The sequence below is a fragment of the Chiloscyllium punctatum genome, chromosome 17 (genome assembly GCF_047496795.1).
Source record: "Chiloscyllium punctatum isolate Juve2018m chromosome 17, sChiPun1.3, whole genome shotgun sequence".
NCBI classification, from domain to species: domain Eukaryota; kingdom Metazoa; phylum Chordata; class Chondrichthyes; order Orectolobiformes; family Hemiscylliidae; genus Chiloscyllium; species Chiloscyllium punctatum.
In genome coordinates this window covers 7,753,893-7,775,462 of record NC_092755.1, presented here as the reverse complement: position 1 = coordinate 7,775,462, position 21,570 = coordinate 7,753,893, and the positions used below count along the sequence as shown (strand labels likewise).

At 45.2% G+C, this 21,570-nt stretch overlaps 1 long non-coding RNA gene across 1 annotated transcript in view; it reads left to right on the top strand.

Moving 5' to 3' along the window:
* The first annotated feature begins 2,186 nt into the window (after positions 1-2,186).
* The window catches only part of LOC140487730 (uncharacterized), a 31,030-nt gene continuing 11,646 nt past the window's right edge, over positions 2,187-21,570 (top strand). Inside the window, exon 1 of the long non-coding RNA XR_011962908.1 lies at positions 2,187-3,254. This is a non-coding gene — a long non-coding RNA (uncharacterized lncRNA). The remainder of the gene's footprint in view (positions 3,255-21,570) is intronic.

Sequence of the window (21,570 nt, the reverse complement as noted above, 5' to 3'; positions counted from 1 at the left end):
TCATAATTTCATTTTCCCCAATAAAAATGTTCATTTTTGTTTAATGTTTCATATTCACTTTTAGGGCTAAAGAATAAAATTGATAATTTTCTTTAAATAGTGGAATTTAGGAGTCCTCTGTCTCTCATAGCTTAACATATTACGAGGCAAGGTGAGTTTTTCTGTGTGTTTGGTTTAAATTGTAGAAGGGCTCAAGGATCTTATTCTGTTCTGTAGATCTCTGTAACTCTATGCTGTCCAGGTCCTGTCTGCTGCGAATGGTGCAAAGCTTTTTCTAGGCTGATCATCTGGTTGTAACACTTCTGCTTTCAAGTTCAAAGACCGATAGCATTCAGTTCCTGATTAATTGTGTCGTATCAGATTTTGACTGTTTTTGGTTTGGTTTGAGTTTCCTTTCTCTAGCTCTCTCCTGATGCCCTGTAAAAGAAGTTTATAAAAGTGATCACTGTCAATACAGGAGAGAAGTTCAGACCATTCCAGTATTGGTGAATTATTTGTCCCTGTCCTGTTCCCCCTCCCCCAGAGCTGTGAATGCCTGTCCCCCCACCCCCCGAGCTGTGAATGCCTGTCCCCCCAACCCCAGAGCTATGAATGCCTATCCCCCTCCCTCCCCCAGAGCTGTGAATACTTGTCTCCCCCCCCCCAGATTTGTGAATGCCTGTCCCCCCCAGAGCTGTGAATGCCTGCCCCCCCCCCCCAGATCTGTGAATCCCTGTCCCCCACCCCCTCCCCCAGATCTGTGAATGCCTGTCCCCCACCCCCTTCCCCAGAGCTGTGAATGCCTGTCCCCCCCTCCCCCAGATCTGTGAATGCCTGCCCCCCCCTCCCCCAGAGCTGTGAATGCCTGTCCCCCACCCCCTCCCCCAGAGCTGTGAATGCCTGTCCCCCACCCCCTCCCCCAGATCTGTGAATGCCTGTCCCCCCCTCCCCCAGATCTGTGGATGCCTGTCCCCCACCCCCTCCCCCAGATCTGTGAATGCCTGTCCCCCACCCCCTCCCCCAGAGCTGTGAATGCCTGTCCCCCACCCCCTCCCCCAGAGCTGTGAATGCCTGTCCCCCACCCCCTCCCCCAGAGCTGTGAATGCCTGTCCCCCACCCCCTCACCCCCAGAGCTGTGAATGCCTGTCCCCCACCCCCTCCCCCAGAGCTGTGAATGCCTGTCCCCCACCCCCTCCCCCAGAGCTGTGAATGCCTGTCCCCCACCCCCTCCCCCAGATCTGTGAATGCCTGTCCCCCACCCCCTCCCCCAGATCTGTGAATGCCTGTCCCCCCCCTCCCCCTGATCTGTGAATGCCTGTCCCCCCCCCTCCCCCTGATCTGTGAATGCCTGTCCCCCCCCTCCCCCTGATCTGTGAATCCCTGTCCCCCCCCTCCCCCTGATCTGTGAATCCCTGTCCCCCCCTCCCCCAGATCTGTGAATCCCTGTCCCCCCCCTCCCCCTGATCTGTGAATCCCTGTCCCCCCCTCCCCCTGATCTGTGAATGCCTGTCCCCCCCCACCCCGATCTGTGAATCCCTGTCCCCCCCCTCCCCCTGATCTGTGAATGCCTGTCCCCCCCTCCCCCTGATCTGTGAATCCCTGTCCCCCCCTCCCCCTGATCTGTGAATGCCTGTCCCCCCCCTCCCCCTGATCTGTGAATCCCTGTCCCCCCCTCCCCCTGATCTGTGAATCCCTGTCCCCCCCTCCCCCTGATCTGTGAATCCCTGTCCCCCCCTCCCCCTGATCTGTGAATCCCTGTCCCCCCCTCCCCCTGATCTGTGAATCCCTGTCCCCCCCTCCCCCTGATCTGTGAATGCCTGTCCCCCCCTCCCCCTCCCCCTCCCCCTCCCCCTGATCTGTGAATCCCTGTCCCCCCCCCTCCCCCTGATCTGTGAATCCCTGTCCCCCCCCCCGATCTGTGAATGCCTGTCCCCCCCCTCCCCCAGATCTGTGAATCCCTGTCCCCCCCCCTCCCCCTGATCTGTGAATCCCTGTCCCCCCCCTCCCCCTGATCTGTGAATCCCTGTCCCCCCCCCCTCCCCCTGATCTGTGAAGCCTGTCCCCGCCCCCAGGCTCTCCCTCCTCCTGGGTCAGTCCCACAGGCCCCTCCCCATCTCCATTGTCTCCATTGTCTCCGTCACTGGGACCGTAGGCCCCGCCCACCCCCTTTGCGTCACCAGTATAACGGCGCATGCGCCTGGCCCCAAACAAAATGGTGGTCACGGCCAGGTCCCGGAAATTAAACTCAGGGCTGAAACTGCGGGACCCGCTCATTCTTATTCGGTTCGCGGGACCTTTACTGGATATTACGAAGACAGATCGCACCACCTTTCCCACCACTGGCTCTATGATTCCTCCGGGACCACCCTCTCCCCGCCATAACCTGGATACTGAAAAAGGGGCCTTTAGTCAATTTGCGCATGCTCCAACGTGTTCAATCCAGCGCCTGCGCACCGGTGTCTTTTGGGGGGCGGGGGAGATATCGCGCGCCCTCTTCAGGAATGTCCTAGAACTTCATCCTGCAGCCAGGTCTTAGGGATGACCATTCAGTCAGATTGTGGTCTTCTCACTCACTTTGCTTCTCTTTAATTAGCTTCATAGATTATGTGAAGGGGACACTCTGTGGTCAGGAAACAGAACCAGGTATCATATTAGAATTGGAAAGATTGATTTTTATTTTATGTTTGGAATATTGTTCAATTCTGAACTTGGAAGGAAAAAACACCAAGTGACGAGGAACTGTGCACCTGTCCTGTGTGTGGATGAAATCATCTGAACTGTCAAAATATAATCACAGTCAAGCTGGGGAGAAAGGATGGGAATATGAGGACAGTGAAGGAGGATTCAAATCCCCACCTCAACTGGAAATTCAGCAATGCACTCACACTGAGGAAAGGCCATTCATCTGCTCCAAGTGTGGGAAGGGATTCACTCAGTCTTCTCAACTGCAGGCAGACCATAGAGTTCACCCAGATAAAAGAACTTGTTAAATCACAAGACTTTGGAAAATGCCATAGAAATTCTGGGCAACTGATTGACGTATTCGAACAGAGGAGAGACCATTCAGGAGTTCTCACTGCGGCATTAAGTTCAGACAATTATTTCAACTCACTATACACCAGCGAGATCACACTGGGTAGAGGCTGAGAACCTGCTCTGACTGTGGCAAGGCGTTCATTCAGTCATCCAGCTGCAGATATATCGGCAAACTCAGACTGTTCCTCTGAGCCGAATGAGAAGGTATCCTGTACCATATCCTATGTGCAAAAACACCGGTGAGTTCACACAAGCGTGAGACCATTTCATTGCGCCGTGTTTAGGGAGGGATTTACTCACTCTTCTGCCCTACTGGGAGGCCAGTGAGTTCACACTGAGACTAGGACTTTTAAATGTCCAGACTGTGGGAAGTGCTTTAAAGGTTCCAGGAAACTGATGTTCCATCAACATGTTCACAATGATGAGAAACCTTTCTGGGGCTCTCACTGCAGGACCAGGTTCAGTCAATCATCTGACATCAAACATCAGTGAGTTCACACCAGGGAGAGGCCATTCACCTGCTCTGTGTGTAAGAAGGGTTTGCTCGCTCATTCAACCTGCTGAGACACCAACGTGTTCATAAGGAACTGCAGCAATGAGATTGTGCTGTTAACCACATCCAGGCCCAAGCCATGTTCACTGAGTCTGTTTATGCTCAGGTTAATTAACCTGTGTGAGACAGGTTTAATATTTTGGATAAAAGTCAAATAAATTAGTTTTGCATTAGCTATATTGAGCCATTTTAGCATCTCTGACACAAGTTAGTTCATTTTTGAAGGGATCACCCCCACTGTGGTATTTCACCATTGGCCCTATTGAAGGTTGAAGGTTCATGGATTAAGAACTCCAGAAATGGACTGGATGACAGTCAGGTTTCAGTATCTTAAGGAATAGCTGGTGAGAAACAAGAGAAAACCTGACTGAAGTCTGGGCTTTCCTTGTCAGTGTAAGTCTGGGGTGAATGATGCCTAACTCCCCGATCTGTCTGACATTCAACCAGTTTGGTACAAGATGAGCTCAGTTTCTACGAGAATAGGGACAAATATTCTTCACAACTGAAGGCAATAAATATAGTCGTTAGAGAAGTGGAAAGGACATTAAAAAGAAGATAGTGAATTATTGTTATAGAACTGAACAAAACCAAAATATTGCTAAAAGAAAACCAAAATTGAACATTTCTGCCCTACACTGGTCAGGATTTGAAGACAAGTAAGCAAACTGAAACAGGGAGAACCAATTAATGAGTGATAAGGATTGACATGGAGATGGAGCAAAAGCTATCAGGATTTGGGTAATCCAAGATGGAAGATGGGAAAAGTTTTGGCTGTAAGAACTGCTCGCTTTTGGAGTATTTTATGTGTTGGAAGTGAGTTCCTCGAATTCCACAAGCAGTAATTACTGTTTTTAAGCTGTTGCATTGTTTTGGAAGTTTGGGAGAAAAGATCAAAACAATGGCTCTTTAAAAAGGAGGAAGTGAAGAAAGGTAGTGACCACATGGTCTGGGAGAGAAACGGAGAGGGAGAGAGACAGAGAGAGACAGAGAGAAAGGAACTGACACTGCTAACTGACACAGCAGTGAATCTGCACAGTTACTGCCTTTGCTGTTTGAGTTCAAGTGTTTCCGGATATTGGAGTGTGTTGAAGAAAAATTGACAAACAGCGAAATTCACAGCTGACATTCGAGGAACCTATGTTGGAGAGCACACAGCACAGGAGCAGATAAGTACATGGTTTTTAAGTGTAATATTGCTGTCATTTTTAATGGGGAGTGTTTTTTTTGAGATCTGTCCTTTGATTAAAATTTAAAAATATGAAACATAGATACTAAGTTAGACTGGATTACTGTTTTTTAAGTGCATTAGACTATGCTATTTTCTGTAGGTTGTTAAGGTACAAAGATGGCCTTGAGTCGAGTGATGTGCTCTTCCTGTCAGCTGTTGGAGATTAGGGACAGTTTCCTTAATTCTGATGATTATGTCAGCAGTAAGTGTGTTTGGTTCTGAATCCTATCAGATCGCATCGATCAGTTGGAGCGGCAGTTTGAGGCAAGGAGGAATTTACAGGAACTTGGGGCATCTGACGGATGGTAGTTTTAAGAAAGGGAGAAAAACCAGGAAAAGTAGGAGAGGGAGGCAGGTCGTGCAGGAGTCTCCTGTGGTTAACCCCATCTCAAACAAGTATGTTGGTTTGGAAAATGTAGGGGGTGATTGCCTTTCAGGAGAACGCAGCATGAACAGCCAAGTTTCTGGGACCGAGACAGGCTGTAATGTAACAAGGGGTATGTCAGGTACCAAGCGATCGATTGTGAGAGGGGACTCTCTAGTCAGAGGCACAGACAGATGTTTCTGCGGTCGACAGTGAGAAATCAGAATGGTGTGTTGTCTCCCTGTTTCCAGGATCAAGGCAGAATATTCTCAAAGGGCAGTGGGACCAGCAGCAGGTCACTGTGCACACTGGAACAAATGACACAGGAAGGAAAATGGATGAAATGCTGAAGAGAGGAGAGAGAAAGTTAGGCAGGAATTTTAAAAGGAGGTCCTCGAGGGTAGTAATATCTGGATTACTCCCGATGCTGTGAGCTAGTGAGGCTAGGAATAGGAGGATCAAGCAGATGAACGTCTAGGAAAAAGTGAAGACTGCAGATGTTGGAGATCAGAGTCGAGAACGTGGTGCTGGAAAAGCACAACAGGTCAGGCAGCATTTGAGCAGCAGGAGAATCACCATTTTAGGAAAAGACCCTTCATCAGGAATGAGGCTGTGAGCCAAGGGGATGGAGAGAGAACTGGGAGGGGGGGTGGGCCTGGGGAAAGGTAGATGAGAGTGCATTAGATGGATGGAGTTGGGGGTAAAGGTGAAAGGTCGGGGGGAGGATGGAGTGGATAGGTGGGAAGGAAGATTGACAGATAGGACAGGTCATGATGGTGGTGCTGATTTGGAAGGTTGGGGCTGGGATTGGGGGGATGGTGAGGGGGAGGAGAAAAGAGGACCTGGTGAAATCCACATTGATAGTGTGTGGTTGCAATGTCCCAAGGTAGAATGTGAGGCATTCTTTCTCCACGAGACGAGTGGTTAGGGTTTAGTGATAGAGGAGGCCCAGGAACTGCATGTCCTCAGCGGAGTGGGAGTGGGGGGGGGGTTGAGAGGTTTTCAGCCACAGTGGTGGGGTTGGTTGGTGCGGGTGTCCTGGAGATGTTCTCTGAAGCACTCAGCAAGTAGGCGACCTGTATCCCCAATGTAAAGGAGACTGCATCGGGAGCAACGGATACAGTAAATGACGTGTGCGGAAGTGCAGCGAAAGCTCTGTTGGATGTGGAAGGCTGCTTTGGGGCATTTGGGAAGTGAGAGGGAGATCGGGGCACAGGTTTTGCAATTCCTGTGGTGACAGAGGAAGGTGCCAGGAGGGGAGGGTGGGTTGGTGGGGTGTGGGGTGTGGACTTGACAAGGGAGTGGCGGAGGGAATGGTCTTTACAGAATACAAATAAGTGTGTGGAGGGAAATATCTCTGTGGTGCTGGGGTCCATTTGTAGGTGGCGGAGGATGATGAAATGTATCCGGAGGTTGGTGGGGTGGAACGTGAAGATCAGGGGGATTCTGTCCTTGTTTAGCTGTGGGAGCCGGTGGGTTTGGAGAAGATGTCAGTGTTGAATCGGACACTGTTGATGGAGATGGAGCGGTCCAGGAAGGAGAGGGAAGGTGGTGTCCGAGATTAATGTGTAGCCAAGGAGCTTGTGTGTGGGAGAAAGATTCACATTTTAGATCATTGGAAGCTCTTCTAGGGCTGAAGTGACCCATATAAGAGGGATGAATTGCACCTGAATTCAAAAGGGACTAATATACTGGCAGGGAGATTGCTGCAACTGCTTGGGAGGAATTAAATTAATAAGGTGGGCAAGGGGATGGGACCCAGGGTGATAGTGAGGAAAGAGATCAATCTGACACTGGTACAGTTGGGAAAAGGAGCAAGTCAAACAGTCAGGGCAGGCAGGAACAAAGCAGAGAACAACGTAGGACTGATAAATCAAACTGCATTTTCATCAATGCAAGAGACCTAGCAAGGAAGGCAGATGAACTCAGGGCATGGTTAGGAACATGGGTCTGGGATATCAGAGCAATTGCAGAAACGTCGCTCAAGGATGGGCAGGACTGGCAGCTTCATGTTCCAAGATACAAATGCTACAGGAAGGATAGAAAGGGAGGCAGGTGTGGAGGAGGAGGAGTGTCATTTTTGATAAGGGATAACATTATGAATGTAATTAGGGAGGATATTCCTGGGAATACATCCAGGAATTCATTTGGGTGGAAGTGAGAAATAAGAGAGGGACTATTACCTTTTTGGGATTGTACTATAGAGCTCCACATAATCAGCGGGGAATTGAGTAACAAATTTGTAAAGAGATCTCAGTTATCTATAAGAATAATAGTGTGTTATGGTAGGGAATTTTAACATTCTAAATGTAGACTAGAACTGGCGTAGTGCTAAGGGTTTAGATTAGATTAGATAAAGTTAGATTAAATTAGATTAGATTACTTACACTGTGGAATACAGGACATTCGGCCCAACGAGTCCACACCGATCCTCTGAAGACCAACCCACCCAGACCCATTCCCTTACATTTACCCCTTCACCTAACACTACAGGCAACTTCGCGTTGCCAATTCACCTAACCTGCACATCTTTGGACTATGGGAGGAAACCGGAGCACCCAAGGAGTGGAATTTGTTAAGTGTGTACAAGAAGATTTTCTGATTCAGTATGTGAATGTACCGACTAGAGAAGGTGCAAAGCTTGACCTACCCTTGGGAAATAAGGCAGAGCAGGTGTCAGTGGGGGAGCACTTTGGTGCCAGTGACCATAATTCGATTAGTTTTAAAATAGTACTGGCAAAGGATAGACAGGATCTAACTGTTAAAGTTCTAAAATGGATAAAGGACAATTTTGGCAGGATGAGGGAAGAAGTTTGAAAATGTGATTATGTGCGGATTTTTGCAGGTAAAGGGATGGTTGGAAAATGTGTAGCCTTCAAAAATGAGATAATGAGACAGTATGTTCCTATTGGGGTGAAAGGCAAGGCTGGGAGGTGTGGGGAATGCTGGATGACTCGAGAACTTGAAGGTTTGCTCAAGAAAGAGAAGGAAACATATGTCAGGTATAGACAGTAGAGATTGAGTGAATTCTTCAAGTATAAGGGCAGTAGGAGTATACTTAAGAGGGAAATCAGGAGGGCAAAAAGGGGGCAGGAGATACATTTGGCAAACTGGGTGAAGGAGAATCCAAAATGATTCTACAAAAAAAGCATTAAGGACAAAATGGTAACTGGGGAGAGGATAGGGTACTTCAAAGATCAGCAAAGCAGCCTATGTATCAAACTGCAAGAGATGGGAGGGGGACATTAAAGGAGTATTTGTGTCAGTGTTTACTGTGGAGAAGGGCATGGAAGAAATAGAATGTGGGGAAATAAACAGTGATATCTTGAAAAATGTCCACATTACAGAGGAAAAGGTGCTGGATGTCTTAAAACACATAAATGTGGGTAAATCCCCAGGAATTGATCAGGTGTACGCTTGAACTCTGTGGGAAGCTAGAAGTGATTGCTGGGCCCATTGCTGAGATATTTTTTATCATCGATAGTCACGATGAGGTGCTGGAAGGCAGCAGGTTGGCTAACATGGTGCCACTATTGAGGAAAGGTGGTATGGAAAGCCAGGGAGCTATAGCCCAGTGAGCCTGATATCAGTGGGGGTGGGGTACGTTGCAGTTGAAGGGAATCCTGAGGGACAGGATGTATTTGGAAAGGCAAGGACTGATTAGGGACAGTCAACATGGCTTTGTGCATGGGAAATCATGTCTCTCAAACTTGATTGAGTTTTTTGAATAAGGAGCAAAGAGATTTCATGAAGGCAGAGCAGTAGGTGTGATTTATATAAGGCGTAAGGCGTTCAACAAGGTTCCCCATGGGAAACTGGCTAGCAAGGTTAGATCTCATGGAATACAGGGAGAACTAGCCACTTGGATACAGAACTGGCTTGAAGGTAGAAGACAGAGGATGGTGGTAGATGTTTGATTTTCAGACTGGAGGCCTGTGACCTGTGATGTGCCACAAGGATCAATGCTGGATCCACTGCTTTTCATCACTTACATTTAAGATTTGGATGTGAACATAGAAGGTATATGTAGTAAGTTTGCAGATGACACCAACATTGTCGGTGTAATGGACAGCGAAGAAGGTTACCTCAAATTATAACGGGATCTTGATCAGATGGGCCAATAGAGCAAACGTTGGTAGATGGAGTTTAATTTCGATAAATGCAACGTGCTGCATTTTGGAAAGACAAATCAGGGCTGGGCTTACACACTTCATGGTAATGTCCTGGGGAGTGTTGGTGATCAAAGAAACCTTGGAGTTCCTAGTTCCGTGGAAGTGGAGTCCCAGGAAGACAGCATAGTGAAGAAGGCATTGAGTATGCTTCCATTTGTTGGTCAGAGCATTGAGTATAGGAGTTGGGAGGTCATGTTGCGGCTATACAGGGCAATGGTTAGGCCACTGTTAGAATATTGCGTGCAATTTCCCTCGTAAAGGAAGGGTGCTGTGAAACTTGAAAGGGTTCAGAAAAGATCTCCAAGGATGTTGCCAGGGTTGGAGGGTTTGAGCGACAAGGAAAGGCTGAAGAAGCTGCAGCTGTTTTCCCTGGAGTGTCGGTGGCTGAGGGGTGACCGTATAGAGGTTTGTAAAATCATTGAGGCATGGATGGGATAAATAAGGTTTTCTTTGTTTAAAGGCAAATGTGACATTGATGTTCCAGATGTGATACGACTGGTTAAACCGCTCGGCATTAAGCCACACAGAATTCACTTAAACACTACGGTTGAAACACAAACAAAAGAAAGTGGCATTAAACGATTGGAAAACATAACCGACTACTTGATACAGTAACTTACTAATTTCCTGATCCAATGTTATAACATCTCATAAACACACCCCTTGGCAAAAAGGTAAATTCAAACTCGTATTCTTACAGGCAGGAGGGAACGACATCCAGAGAAATGCCCGAGTGCTCAGTTAGGAATCATTTACTGAAGCTTGCAACCTTCTGATACTCAAAACATCTTGGGAATGCTGCAGCTCGACCAAAACTAGAAGAACCTGAACTGGTCACTCCTTTTCCATTGTTAAACTTTTTTAAAGAAAAAACTGCAAACACTCTGGACTCTTCAGCACCTCTGCCCTTACAATCTCTCTTCAAAAAAACACAGGACAAAAATAACATTTTTATGATAACAGCATCCTCACATCACCACACCCCCCACTCCGCTTGCCCCCGACAGACACACACACACACAGTCTTTTGCTATCTCTCTCTCTCACACACACACACACAGAGGCATGGTCTCTCTCTCTCTCTGACTCACTCTCTTACACATGCTCAGGCACAGTGTTTTTCTCTCTCTCTTACACACACAGAGACACACACACACAGAGGTATGGTCTTTCTCTCTCACACACACACAGACACGCACATACACAAATACACATACACACATACACAGAGACACACGCGCACACACACACACAGAGGTATGGTCTTACTCACTCACTCTCTCTCTCTCACACACACACACACAATGAACTATTATCTTTTATTTATTTTATGGGGTGTGGGTGTCGCTGGCTGGCCAGCATTTTATGCCTGACCTAAGTTGTCCTTGAGAAGGTGGGGGTGAGCTGATTTCTTGAACTGCTGTGGGTTAACCCCCAATGTAATTAGGGAGGGAATTCTAGGACTTTGACCCAGTGACAGTGATGGAACGGCGTTATATTTTCAAGTCAGGATGATGCATGACTTGGAGGGGAACTGAAGATAGTGGAGTTCCCACACATCTGCTGCCCTTGTTCTTCTAGATGGAAGTGGTTGTGGGTTTGGAAGGTGCTGTCTGAGGATCCTCGGTGAATTTCTGCAGTGAATCTTGTAGATAGTAGCAGCAGCAGTTTGTACTGAGCATGTGTGGTGGAGGGAGTTGACTCTTGTGGATGTGGTGCCAATCACGTGGGCTGCTTTTCCTGGATGGTGCCAAACGTCTTGAGTGTTGATGGGGCAGCACCCATCCAGGCAAGTTGGGGGAATTCCATCACACTTCCAACTTGTACATTGTAGATGGGGGACAGGCTGCAGTATTCCTTGCTGCAGTATTCCTAGCTTCTGACCTGCTGTTGTAGCTACTGTGTTTGTGGCAAGTACAGTTGAGTTTCTGGTCAATAATAATGCCCAGGATGTTGAGCAGCTTATTGCTGAGCAAGTGCTGCTTTATAGTACTGTTCATGACCCTTTCCATCACTTTACTGATGATCAAGAATAGACTGATGGGGGCGTTAATTGGCTGGAATTTGTCCTTTTTTAATGTACAGGACATCCTGGGCAAGTTTCCACATTGTTGGTTTGGTACCAGTATTGTAATTGTACTGCAACATTAATAAGAGACAAAGATGATTTCATTTTAAAAACCTTAGTCTTAATCTATTATTACATGACAATACATACACCTTGCATCACCTGGAACCATGCAAGTATTCACTACAGCATTCTGTTTCTGTCCATTTACTCCTGTCACCAAATCCCTCCATCTTACATTATCCAAGTTGTGACAAGTCATCAGCAAATGCATTTTCTCATCCTGCCACGTGTATCATTTTCAAATTGAATGGCTGCAGTAATAAGCTCCATGTAAACCATCTGGAAGTGCAGCCCTTACATTTCTCCAAAAGCTTTAATGGGTTATGATCAGTCCAGACAATTGACCAAGGCCCATTACTGACAATACAAATGTTGAAATGTTGGAACACCAAGCTCAAGGTTCTCCTTCTCAATTGTGGAATATTTCTGATGAGTATTCAATTTCCTGAAGAAATACCCAATGGGGCTTTCTATCTTCTCATTGTCATCTTGTAAGAATACAACACCAACACTCATATCACTCACATCAGAAGCCATCTTGAGGAGCTTTGTGCAGTTCGGCGTTGCTAACACTGGGGCAGTGGCTAACACAGCTTTCAGGTTGGCAAATGCTTTCTGACATTCTACTGTCCACTGAAATTTCCTGCACTTCTTCAATTAGTCAATTAGTGGAGCAACCACACTACTATAGTTTGGTACAAACTTCTGGTAAACCTTTTCATTCCCAGGAACCATCGTCCTGCTGTCGTTGTCAATGGCATTGTCGGGGCCACCTGTCCATGCCTGACAACATGGCTGAGGGACATGACTCGGTCTTTGGAGAATTCACACTTAGACAGGTTTATCACCAGCCTGCCTCCCAAAGTCAATTGAATACTTCCAATAAATGCTGCAAATGTTCCTTCCGTGTGTGACTAAAAGATCACAAGGTTGTCGATGTACACCGTACAATTGAATAACCCAGAAATTACTTTATTAGCTAGCCTTTCAAATGTGGCTGGGACATTTTCTAAACCAAATTGCATGACTTAAATGAATTGGATGCGAGCATAAGAGGTACAGTTAGTAAGTTTGCAGATGACACCAAAATTTGAGGTGTCGTGGACAGCGAAGAGGGTTACCTCAGATTACAACAGGATATGGGCCAATGTGCTGAGGAGTGGCAGATGCAGTTTAATTCAGATAAATGTGAGGTCCTGCATTTTGGGAAAGCAAATCTTAGCAGGACTTGTACACTAAATGGTAAGGTCCGAGGGAGTGTTACTGAACAAAGAGACCTTGGAGTGCAGGATCATAGCTCCTTGAAAATGGAATCGCACATAGGTAGGATAGTGAAGGTGGTGTTTGGTATGCTTTTCTTTATTGGTCAGAGTATTGAGTACAGGAGTTGAGAGGTCATGCTGCGGCTGTACAGGACAATGGTTAGACCACTGTTGGAATATTGTGTGCAATTCTGGTCTACTTCCTATCGGAAAGATGTTGTGAACCTTGAAAATGTTCAGAAAAGATTTACAAGGATGTTGCCAGGGTTGGAGGATTTGAGCCACAGGGAGCGGCTGAATACGCTGGGGCTGTTTTCCCTGGAACATCGGAGGCTGAGGGGTGACCTTATAGAATTTTACAAAATTATGAGGGGCATTGATAGGATAAATAGACAAAGTATTTTCCCTGGGGTTAGGGAGTCCAGAACTAGAGGGCATAGGTATAGGGTGAGAGAGGAAAGATATAAAAGATACCTAAGGGGCAACGTTTTCACACAGAGTGTGGTACGTGTATGGAATGAGCTGCCAGAGGAAGTGGTGGAGGCTGGTACAATTGCAACATTTCAAAGGCATCTGGATTGATATATGATATTCAAGGAGAGAATCAGCTGGTTAAGCCACCTCATTGTAAGCCACCTTATTTAAAAGATTACTGAGGGATGTGGGCCGGCGCTGGCAGCTGGGACCAGTTTGGGTTGGGATATCTGGTCGGCATGGACGGATTGGACCGAAAGGTCAGTTTCCATGCTGTACATCTCTATGACTCTATGACTTTAAGTTGGTAACATCCATTCATTGTTACAAAAGCCGAAATTGTCTTCTCTCCTTTGGATAAAGGTACCTGCCAGTATCCTCTGAGCAAGTCCAAATTACAAATATAAGTTGCTTTGTTCTACCTTTTCAATACAGTTTTCTCAATGTCGAAGTGGATATGGATCAGACGCTGCAAGTGCATTAACTTTGCAATAGGCTGCACGCAATCATCTGGTTGTGGCACCATTACTATGACTGAGCTCCAATTCCTGCAACTCCCTTTGATGCTGTTGTTTTGGAACATGCGTCCAAGTTGTCTTTGAACCTATACCAACTTTCTTTGGCGTACATCTATAAGGATATTGCTTAATTGGAACAGTATTTCCTATATCTATATCATGCATAATTAAATTAGTACTTCCCAGCTTATTCCCACATATATCACCCATGTAATAGAAATAACTCTTTCAGGTCACTTTGATTTCCGGTGGAAGGTACCTCAATAATTTATACCAAATTTTGAGAACGTCCTCATTGTCCATTTTAATTTGAGGAAAGTCCAATTCAGAATCCTGTGAACTCACTTTGTCACGCGAGTTGATTCCAGTCACACACTCTCCTTTTACTTTCCTTCTCGATTGTTATGGACCAGACCAAACCCCTTAAAATATTTCAAGAAGGTAGCCCAGACCCTAACTTTGCTAGTTGTTTTGAGAAGGTGTACAGTGGATATTCAAGGAGAGAGTCAGCTGGTTAAACCACCTCATTGTAAACCAAACAGGATTTATTTAAAAGATTACTGAATGAAACACAAAGAACAGAAACAGAATACCGAATAACTTATCCTATCCTAAAACCTAACAGTGTATCTGTTCCAAGGTACTTGCAACATCCCCACAAGCACCCCTTGGCACAAATGGTCATATCAAACACAAGTTATCACAGGATAGACACCTGAGAGAGATTACCAGCCTGGACATGCTTCTTTGGGTCCAGCAGTCTTTCTTCACACGACTGCTAAAAAAAACTAAACCAGAGAAAAGCTGAGCTGGGTGAACTGGCCGCTCCCTTTCAATATACAAGTGTTTGTTTTTTAAACTTGAAAGCATTCTGCCTGCGGCAGTATCTGTTAGCTATTGTCAAATTGGCCCTAGAACCCTTCCAAACTCAGACTTTTTCTGAACCTGAGTTTTTATGACCTCCAGAAGAAAAAAGACCGAATGACAACCTAACCTTGTTAAAGTAACAGCTTTGTCACAGGATCAAATTATCATTTGAGCATATTCACATGACACTCTGAGATTGCTTTCTATCTGCAGTCCTTATCAAATAATTCACCTCACTCAATTTTCTTTCACTTTGATAAGTTCCACTAAATCTTGCTTTTATTTGTTCAAGTGGAAGTAACACTAACACTTTATCCATGTTCAAAAAATTCCAAATTTTCGATCTCTTGTCTGCTTCCTGCTTCATTAGGTGCTGTGCTACTTTTAAATGCCATCTAGCCAACCCCCCGCTCAATTTAATCATTGCCTAAAATTTGATACACAGTTCAAATATGTTGCTGAACTCTGACTCACTAATTTCTCCTTATTTAATTTCAGTGGTCCTCTCAGCTCGTGCCCCAACACTCATTCAAATGGACTGAAAGAGGCAGATTCATTTAGTACATCCCTATTGGCAAGATGTGCAAATGGAATTCCTTTATCCAGTTGGTTGGATTATCTTGAATATAAGCCCACAATATGGTCTTCCCTAAATTTGTTAATGGTCTTTGAAGTTTGATGCCACCTTTCTAACACTCCCTGCCATAAATTTGATGTAAAATTTGATCCTTGATCTGGTTGTATCTCTGTGGGTAGTCTTTATTGAGTTAAACACTGGGTTAACTCTTCTACAATCCTTCGAGCAGTGATATTGCACAGATGGAATAGCCTCTGCAAATCTAATGGACTCATCTATTATTGTTAACAAATACTGACTCCCACTTTTTGTTTTATGTAGGGGACCTACTGAATCAGTTAAGAACCTTGTAAGACCGTAAGACCATAAGACATAGGAGCAGAAGTAAGGCCATTCGGCCCATCGAGTCCACTCCGCCATTCAATCATGGCTGATGGGCATTTCAACTCCACTTACCCGCATTCTCCCTGTAGCCTTTAATTCCTCGTGACGTCAAGAATTTATCAATTTCTGCTTTGAAGACATTTAGCGTCCCAGCCTCCACTGCACTCTGCGGCAATGAATTCCACAGGCCCACCATTCTCTGGCTGAAGAAATGTCTGCGCATTTCTGTTCTGAATTTACCCCCTCTAATTTTAAGGCTGTGTCCACGGGTCCTAGTCTCCGCACCTAACGGAAACAATTTCCTCGCGTCCACCCTCTTCAAGCTATGTATTATCTTGTAAGTTTCTATTAGATCTCCCCTTAATCTTCTAAACTCCAATGAATATAATCCCAGGATCCTCAGCCATTCCTCATATGTTAGACCTATCATTCCAGGGATCATCCGTGTGAATCTCCACTGGACATGCTCCAGTGCCAGTATCTCCTTCCTGAGGTGTGGGGCCCAAAACTGGACACAGTACTCCAAATGAGGCCTAACCAGAGCCTTATAAAGTCTCAGCAGCACAACGGTGCTTTTATATTCCAACCCTCTTGAGATAATTGACAACATTGCTTTCGCTTTCTTAATCACGGACTCAACCTGCATGGTTAGCTTTAGAGAATCCTCAACTAGCACTCCCAGATCCCTCTGTACTTTGGCTTTACGAATTTTCTCACCATTTAGAAAGTAGTCCATGCTTGTATTCTTTTTTCCAAAGTGCAAGACCTCGCATTTGTTCACATTGAATTCCATCAGCCATTTCCTGGACCACTCTTCCAAACTGTCTAGATCCTTCTGCAGCCTCCCCACTTCCTCAGTACTACCTGCCTGTCCACCTAACTTTGTATCATCGGCAAACCTCGCTAGAATGCCCCCAGTCCCTTCATCCAGATCATTAATATATAATGTGAACAGCTGCGGCCCCAACACTGAACCCTCCGGGACACCGCTTGTCATCGGCTGCCATTCCAAAAAAGAACCTTTAATCCCAACTCTCTGCCTTCTGTCAGACAGCCAATCCTCAATCCATACCAGTAGCTCACCTCGAACACCATGGGCCCTCACCTTGCTCAGCAGCCTCCCGTGTGGCACCTTATCAAAGGCCTTTTGGAAGTCTAGGTAGACCACATTCACTGGGTTTCCCTGGTCTAACCTACTTGTCACCTCTTCAAAGAATTGTAACAGGGTTCCTCAAATTCAGGGATGGGTATTAAGGTGCTGGTTTTATTCCTGCCTGAGGTTTTCCAGATGCATGACATGTTTGACATTTCTATCAACTGTAAACTCCATTTAGTGCAGTCTCGACCAGTAAAAATGTTCTTGTATTTTGGTGAGTTTTATCACTCCCACAATGACCTACAGGTAGCTCAGGTGCTCCATGCCACACCTCCTTTCGAAAAGCCCCTGGTAATGAATTTCTGCCACTTTCCCATCTGCCTGAATATGTGATCGCCTCCATTTTCTCATCAAGACATCATTTTTAGGTTAGTAACATTTGGGAATGCTTTCCGATTCTACTTCTGTGTGTGCCTTTCAATATATTGCTTCAGTGTTTCATCTTTCCGCTGTAGCTCAGTTAATTTCTCTGAACTGAAAATATCCATTTGTTCGTCATCTGTACTTGTTTTGTCTCAGTCATTCAATCAAATATGGTCTCTGATAATTCTGCTTGAACTTGCTTATCTGTATTCTTTGTTTTCTTCTCCTGTGTCAACTGGTGGCTTTGTGACTTTGTTATCAGTCTGTTAATGTTCTCCAATTTTTTCATGATTCACATAACAATGATGTTCATTGTATTTTATTTGGAGCATGAGATAATCCATCCACAAGAATGTTGTATTATGGCATCTATTAGAGTGACAACTAACTTTTCACTGCCCAATTCTAACAGCAGACCTTGTCCCAACAATAGTCTTCACTTCTGACCAAAAAGTCAATGTTTCGGGCAGGACACTCCATGAAAAGCCTATGCCCCAAACGTTGACTCTTCTCCTTGGATATACTGTCTGACCCGCTGTGCTTTTTCAGCGCCACGCTTTTTGACTCTGAGCTGCAGTCCTTTCTTACTCCCTTTCCCTTGGTTGTCTGGTCTGGAATAATCTGAGAGGTACGGATGCCCTTGCAAGGAGTTTTGTGTTCCTGGAACATACAGAGGGTGGAATGAAAAGGTATGGAGACATGCAGCGTTTGTTGGGTTGAATTGAGATGTGGGTGAAGGTATCCCAGTTAGAATGCTGAGATTTGGAGGTGACATGACAAATTCTTGAATTCTGTGTCCTCTCAAATGGAGAGTCCCTAAATCATCCAACAAGTGTATCTTGGGTATGTTCACAGAATAGAAGCATGTGACATGTGAACTTACTTCCTGCATGGTGAGATTCCTACAGCCAGGCAGCTAGTGATGGACCAAAGGGTCCGCTTTAGGAACGCTGAAGAATGGTATGACAGTCTTGAACATTGACTATACATGGAGAGAGTCCCTATTGGCTGAGAGAAATGAATGGGAAGATTTCCATTGGTTTGACATGTGCTGTCAGGGTGACCTTAAATGCTAAAACTAAAGATAATAACTCATCATGACACTCTGTAATTGTTAGTGAGAAATTGGTGATAGAAGTTGTCTCTTATGAATCAGTCTTTTCATCAAGCAGTAAAGTTACATTACATGGAGGCACACAATCTGAAATACATCAGAGCACCTTCCAGCAACTGGAGCATGCTGGTGGTCTCTGACAAAGAAAGTAGTTTCAAGGAAATATGATGTGCTTCACATGGCTACAGATACAGAAATGTACATGCACACATACACACGCACACACACAGACATGCACCTACACAGAGACACAAACAGACACAGTTATGCACACATCCCCACACAGAGACACACACAGACACACACACACACACACACACACATACAACCATACAGACACAGACACATACATATACAGATACACGCACACAGACACATGCGCACATAGATTTGCAGACACACACACAATCACAGAACAAAATGACATCTTGTGTTAAGACTGAGCAAAGCTGCACTTCAGTCATCACATCTTGACACTTGGGAGGTGATGTGTCATTGAAATTTGAGTGGTTATGTCTCCATATTATTTTTCGGGTGGGATGATGAGTGATATTTTGAGTTAAATGGGGAAGCACTAATACTGTCCATGGTTTTCTCAGGGCAATATCCTCTTAAGTGTAGAAGATAGGAGCAGGAGGAGGCCATTCAGCCCTTTGAGCCTGCGCTGTCATTATCATGATCATGGCTTATTGTCCAACTCAACAACCTCATCCTGTTTACTCCCCCTTTGAACTATTTGCCTTAAGTGCTATATTGAGCCGCTCTTCAATACATTTAATGTCTTGGCATCAACTAATTCCTGTGATAATGAATTCCACGGGCTCATCACTCTTTGGGTGAAGAAATGTCTCCCTCATCTCTGTCCTAAATGATCCACCCCAAATCTTCAGTCTGTGTCCCCTGATTTGAAACACACCCACCATCCGGAGCATCCTCCCTGTATCTACCCTGTCTCATCCTGTTAGAATGAGATCCCCTCCCATTCGTTTAAATTCCAGTGAATACAATCCTAAGCTGGACAATCTATCCTCGTATTTTATTTCCAAGCAAGGACACCCTTCCTCAGAAAATGAGACCAAAACTGCACACAGTGTTTGAGGTGTGGCCTCACCAAGGCTCTGTATAACTAACTGTAACAACACATCCCTGCTCCTGTACTTGAAGCATCTCACAATGAAGACCAATATAGCATTTGCCTTCTTTACTGCCTGCTGCACTCGCAAGCTTACCTTCAGCAACTGGTGCACAAGGACATGTAGGCCCTGCAGCACACTCTCCTCTCCCAATTTACAGCCAGTCAGGTAGTAATCCACCACCTTACTTTTGTCTCCAAAGTGAATAACCTGACATTTATCCAAAATAACTGCATCTGCCATTGTTTTGCCTGCTCACCCAATCTGTCCAGACCATGCCATAGGGTCTCTGCATCCTCGTCACAGTTCACCCTCCCACCCAACTTGGTATCATCTGCAAACCTTGAGATATTGCATTTTATTCCCTCATCCAAATCATTAAAATAATTGTTAATAGCTGGGCTCCCTGCGGCGCCCCACAAGCTACTGGCTGCCAATTTGAAGCGGACCCCTTAAGCCCTACTCGGTTTCCTCTCGACCGATCTGTTTTCTATCTATCTCAGTACACCTACCCCAATCCCATGCGCTTTAATACTGTACAGTGATGTCTTAAGTGGGACATTGTCAAAAACTTTCTTAAAGCCCAAATATACCATATTGACCAGTTCCCCTTTGTCGACTCTGATAGTTACATCTTCACAGAATTCCAATAGATTTGACAAGCATGATTTCCCCTCCATAAATCCATGCTGACTCTGTTTGATCTTGCCACAGCTTTCTCAATGCTTGGCCATAAAGTACTTGATAAAGGATTTGATAATTTTCCCCACTACTGATCTGAAGCTCACTGGTCTCTCATTCCTTGGTTTCTTTGTACCTCTCTTTCTGAGTATTGGAGTGGCAGTAGCTGCCCTCCAATCTGCAAGGGCTGTACCAAAATCTAGTGAATCCTGACAACCAAAGCATCCACTATTTCTAGAACCATTTCCTAAGTGCTCTGGGATGTAGATTTATCAGGCCCTGAGGATTTATCGGGTTCAATCCCCTCAATTTCCCAGCAGCATTTCTCTATTAATATTGACCTCCTTCAGTTCTTCCCTCTCAATAAATCTTGCATTCTCCAGGATTTCTGGTACCTGATTTCTATCTTCGAGTCAGAGAGTCCTACAGCACAGAGAGAGGTCGTTTAGCCCAAACTGGTCCATACTGACCAAAATGTCCACCCATGCTAGCCCCATTTCCCTGCATTTAGTCCACACCCTTCTAACCCTTTCCTATCCATGTATTTGTCAAAATGCCGATAAATTTTGCTAACGTACCCACCTCAACCACTTCCGCTGGCAGCTCATTGCATACGCGTGCCAGCCACTGTGTAATCAAATTGCCCCTCAGGTTCCCATTTGTACTTTTCCCCTCTAACCTTAAACTAATGCCATCTAATCCTTGATTCCCCAACCCTGGCAAAAAAAACTGAGTGTATGCCTCTCATAATTTTGTACAAGGTCCCCTCTCAGTCTCCTGGACTGCCAAGAAAAGAAGTTCGAGCTTGTTCAGCCTCTTCTTATAACTCAGACCACTGAGTGCGAGCAACATCCGTATAAATTTCTTCTGCACTCTTTCCAGTTTAATAACTTCCTTCCTCGAGCAAGATGACCAAAACAGAACATATGCTCCAACTGCAGCCTCACCAACCTCCTGTACAACTGTCGTTTTTTGTGAAGACAGAACTAAAGGATGTATACAATTGTTCAGCTGTTTCGTTGTCCTTTGTTATACATTTCCCCAATTTCCATCTGTAGGGACCCACATTTGTCTTCATCAATCTCTTTCTCTTCACCTACTGTTGAACCTTGTAGTCTCAGTCTCCATGTTCCCTGTAAGCTTACTTCCTTTTGTACTTTGTTTTCCCATCTTCATCAATCCCTTGGTCCTTCTTTGCTGAATTCGAAACTGTTCTCAAATATCAGACCTATTATTTTTCTTGGCCAATCTTTATGCTTCTTCCTTCAAATGGATACTATCTGAATTCCTTTATAAGCCATGGATTGGCCCTGTTACCCATTTTGCTTTTGTACCAGACAGGAATAAATAGTTGTTGCAGCTTCCCATGATTTCCTTGAATATTTGCCAATGCCTATCTACTGTCACACCTTTAAGCAACTTCCACTAATCTATCAACCCCAACTCATGCCTTATATATCTTCATAGTTTCCTTTATTAAAATTCAGCACTCTAGTCTCCAAATCAGCCGGCTCACTTTCCATCTTGATAAAAAAGTTGTATCATGTCATGGTCACCCATCCCCAAGGAGTCTCACGC